Source organism: Hibiscus syriacus, unplaced genomic scaffold (genome assembly GCF_006381635.1).
Source record: "Hibiscus syriacus cultivar Baekdansim isolate YM2019G1 unplaced genomic scaffold, ASM638163v2 tig00109971_pilon, whole genome shotgun sequence".
In the NCBI taxonomy this organism is placed as follows: Eukaryota; Viridiplantae; Streptophyta; class Magnoliopsida; order Malvales; family Malvaceae; genus Hibiscus; species Hibiscus syriacus.
In genome coordinates, this window is record NW_024062542.1 from 654,510 (window position 1) to 659,307 (window position 4,798).

The window sequence follows — 4,798 nt, forward strand, 5'->3', positions numbered from 1 at the left end:
ATTTTGATACTTGTCAAAGAACTATAACTCTCAAACATTAAAGAGGTGTTGATTCTTTTGATATTCTTTGAACTTATGCTTATGATTTTATTCTATTGTGAACCTGTAAGGAGTAATACTTTACAAAATTCTTTCATTATTTGATAAAGAATGGAGGAAAAACATTTCAAATAGGACAGTCTAGGGCTGTAAATGAGACGAGACAGATCGCGAGCTACTCGAGATCGACTCGATAAAGGCTCGAAAAATACTCGGATCGAATGGACTCGACTCGAGCTCGACTCGAGTTCTTAACGAGCCGAAACGAGCTACTCGATATTCGACTCGAAAAGCTCGAAAAAAAATGTTATATTATAATTTTAGATTTATTAAAATTACATTATTAAAAAATATATTAAAAATACACTAATGATGATTATAAAATTTTAAAAATATATTAAAAATTCTATAATACAACTACCCTCAAATTTTAATTTTTTTAATTAACTAGCCCAAGTCCAATTGTTACATTGTATATTACTAAAAGAAAAATAAAAGCTCATTTAATTAAGCACAAGTTAGATTACACGTGTTTGGTTGATTTTTCTTTCTTTTTTAACTTTTTACTGCACAAGTACTTGACAACGTAGAAAAATAAAATAAAAAATAAGAAAAAACAGTCAAACAATAGAAAATTTGAAAATTGTTAAAAATTATTTTTGAAGAAATATTCTTATATTTATTTTAAATTAATAAAAAATTATTTATCTACAAATATTTAATATATTTCTAATGATAATATTTTTAATAACTATTTTTTAAATTGTTGTTATATTTTGAGGTTTCGGGCTCAACTATCATAAATATCAATGGTTTGAGCATTTAATATCAAGATACTATATTGTACTTGCCTCAAAAATCGGTACCAAGTCGATTAATTAATGTATTTACAATGAACCCTAAACCCTAAATCATAAACTATAAACCCTAAACTCTAAACCCTTAATTTGATTATATGATAGGGGTTGAGTAATGCACATGAAGGTAACATACAAATTATGCAAAATGATGTTATGTGACTCCTAAATAAATCATTCGCATACTCACACATAAACATATCAACATGCAAAATAAATATACACAACTAATTAAAGAAAATAATCCTAAACAGAGACTAAATTAAGTGAAACCTAAATGTGAGGACTAATTTAAGCTAAATATACTAACTTTAAAATGATGATTAAATTCACGTAAATGTACAATTAAACTTACATGGTCTTATATGCAATTGATCCTATTCGGTTTAAGTTAAAATAATATGAAAAATAGCATAAATGACATCTGAACATTTAAAACAAATAAGAAAATTTAAATCAACCAAGGATTAAGTTTGAAATATTCACAAATTTAACTAAGGACTAAATTTAAATAAAGTGAAAATTAAACTCATAAATCAATAAATAAACAGGGTTTAAAATAAAAAGCACACATAAATATAAGGGACTTAAACTTAAATAACCCAAAAATTACAATTAAAATTGGGAAAATAATAAAATCGGGACAAATATAAATGAATAAATTTAAAAAAAATCCTTACCAGTGACTAAAGTATAAATATACGGCTAAGTCTAGGGGTATGAGAGTTATTTACCCTACATTTAATATATAAAAACCTAATTATAAACTAAAACTAATATGAACTAAAACTATCCTCTTCAGCCGTTTTGCTCTCTTCCCTCTATTATTTTCTTCTTCTTCCCACAACCGAGAGCCTCAAAGGCTAACCACATCGCCACTCGCACCATCGGCCACCATGACCGACGCGTGACCACCACCCAAGTGGCCTCCATATGCGAATGAAAACAACCCTTATAAAGCCTTAAGTTGATGCCTTTCTCTTAACCTTTCGGTAAAGATCCAAACACAACAAAGGTAAATAGATCTCTCTCTCGTTTCTATTTCATTTTTATTTTAGAATCTGAACCGATGAACTAACCCGGTGAAGATCTTCACCGAAAGTTTTGAAATCCTCTACATCGTTTCTCTCTTCTCGACTCCGGTGAAGATCCAAACACAACAAAGGTAAATAGATCTCTCTCTCGTTTCTATTTCGTTTTTATTTTAGAATCTGAACCGATAAACTAACCCCTAACTCATATGCAAGGTTTCCCGAGCAACCTTCAATGTTTCAGTCTCAAACCTAGTGGCTCAAATTGGTAAGCTCATAATCCCTATTTATTTCTATTTTTATACTTGAAATCTCGATGGATGAAGACTAAACCAAAAAATTGATGTGCAAGAATTAGAAAAAAAACTCACAGCGTTCTTCTGTTTGTATTAATAATAATAATAATAATAATAATAATAAATATTTATAATATTTTTCAAGCCCGGTCAAAAACGGGTGTATACGGTAATACGTTCTTTTGCACTTTGATGAATCCTTGAAAAGAAGACTGTGATGCATTTTCTGGGTTTTATGACTTGATTCATAAGTATAACTTAGTATATGGTAATACGAATGCTAGTCGTTCAGCATCAGCTGAGATTTATGTTTTGGGGCTAAGGTATAAAGCCCCTGCAAAGAATATTTCCATGAAATTATTGTATGCTTATGGTAGGTTTAGTACTTTGACATGGTATCTTTTTCAGGTTTCTCTTTCGTTTTCCTCTCCTCCTACTGTATTGTTTGTTTATTATAAAATTATCTTTTAACTAATTACTAAGGACAAAACTCTCCTCTGCTCGTGAAGATTAATTGTGCAAAAATATTGTAACAGAATCTTCAAAAAGGATTGGACCTTGGTTTAGTATCTCCAGAGGTCCTACAGAACTTTTTTTGATATGGAGCAATATCCTCTTATTTCAGAGCTTACACACCGTTTCCAGGTATATTCACTTTCTCAAAATGGAATTTATTATAATTATGTAATAGTTTCAGTAGACTAATGTTGTCATAGTTTATTATATAAAATTCATGTCCTCTGAAGATGATACTTGTATGTGATTGTTTAGTGTGAGGGGTACAATAATCACCAACATTGTTGAAAGGTTCTCAACCTGACCACAGAAAATTTTGGTACAGGGATTCAGGGAAAGATTATTGGTAGAATGCATCATGATTTTCCTTTATACTTTCCAGACAGTTAATGATAAAGTTGAGATGTAAGTAATTGTTCATTACATATTTGTTTCTTTTTGTTAATGCAAAAGTTTACATAAAGTGTGCAATTTTGCTGCATTTGATTTTGAACTCGTTATCTTCCCTCCCGTTTTTCTCTTTTTGAATCAAGCTTTGTTCAACGGTTGTGCTCTTGAATTCTAAATGACATCTTAGATTTTTTTTCCTGCACATTTTTTGGTATTGTCTTTAAATATACTCTTAATCAATGTTCTTTTGTAGGTATCGCTAAAAAAGGAAAATGGGAAAACAATTATGGCTGCACTCTTCCAGAACCAGGAAAATATTGTAGAAGAGGTAGTGTTTTTCATGTTTCCATCTCAGGACTTATGATTGAGGCATCTGCTTGTTATATCCAAACTGTTCTATTATTTATTTGGAGCCAAAACTGTATCCATTATTTTTCTTATTGCTGATACTTCAGGTAGTTATAGAACCAATAATTAAAATACCCCGAGAAATCCTTCAACAATATGGTATACATATGGAGTAGAAGAACACTACCTCCTGTTGTTGATTCCTCCATGGGTTTTTTTATGGTTGACCTCTCCCCCCTTTTCTGATGATGATTGAGACTATATCCTTGATATTTTCTCTGTCTTGTTGTGCTTGGAGCTCTGTCTCTTGTTTTGTGTGTCTGCAGGGCATGGATTCGAGCATGGCCAATGAGCATTGGTTTTAGTGGATAGCCGACCAGCATGGGTCTTCTTCGGTGGGTTCACGTGGATGGTGCACTGTCCCGGGCTTCCTCCTGGTGGATTTGCACATGTTAATATAATAAACATGAGTGATAATAATACTAATAATTATTATAAAAAAACTTCAAAGCTTATATTAATTATCCTAAATTTCTTGTAATTGTATTTTTATTTTTTAGATTTTTTATAGTTCATACATTCATATTATAATGTATTGGTGATAGTTGATTAAAGGGAAAATTATTTATATATTTTAAATGTAATATAAGATTTTTGTAGGTTCAAACTCGAGTTTGAGTTCGAGCTTGAATTGAGCTTGAATCGAGCTTCAATCGAGCTCCTAAATATTTTTAGAGTTCGAGCCTTTTTGAGTTTGAGTCGAGTTTCAATAATATATTTCGAGCTAAGCTTCATAATTTTTAGTTCGCGAGTTTTCGAGTTGAGCCGAGCCTGCGTTTAAAGTTTTCGAGTTCGAGTCAAGCTCAGCAATACTCGAGCTTGACTCGGGTTGTTTACACCCCTAGGACAGTCTCAAATAAGGAAGGTCTTTGAAACAAGTTGACGCCTATTCTACCTCTATTGGAGAAAAAGAATGAGCGATGCCAAAATGATTAAGTACTTCACATTCTTGAAAGCAAGTGGTCTGAAAGATCATAAGGGCTGGATGTGAGACCATGTAACACTCTTTTGTGACATTTTCAGCAAATTGATAAGAAGAAGATGATTACCCTTTTCAAAAGGGTACATATCCTAATACATAGCAAAAAAGGCAAGAATGCGACCAATCAAGAAGAAGATGATCACCTCATTTAGAAGAGGCACATATCTCAGACATTTCTGATAACTTCTTAAGTTTGTGATTACATGAAGAGAATCCCACAAATTACTTGACAACACTATTGTTTAGTGACACTAGAATGAGAGTATTCAAGATTAAGAG

At 31.5% G+C, this 4,798-nt stretch overlaps 1 long non-coding RNA gene across 4 annotated transcripts; it reads left to right on the forward strand.

Moving 5' to 3' along the window:
- Positions 1-1,692: 1,692 nt before the first annotated feature.
- LOC120211205 lies at positions 1,693-3,993 on the forward strand. 4 transcript variants are annotated; one of them, XR_005524582.1, is made up of 7 exons: positions 1,693-1,911; positions 1,999-2,061; positions 2,144-2,195; positions 2,760-2,868; positions 3,065-3,144; positions 3,383-3,457; positions 3,585-3,993. It is a non-coding gene; the product is annotated as an uncharacterized LOC120211205 (long non-coding RNA). The 4 variants fall into 4 exon arrangements; XR_005524584.1 differs by having other exon boundaries at positions 3,804-3,993; XR_005524583.1 differs by having other exon boundaries at positions 1,985-2,061; positions 3,383-3,993.
- The last annotated feature ends 805 nt before the right edge of the window (positions 3,994-4,798 follow it).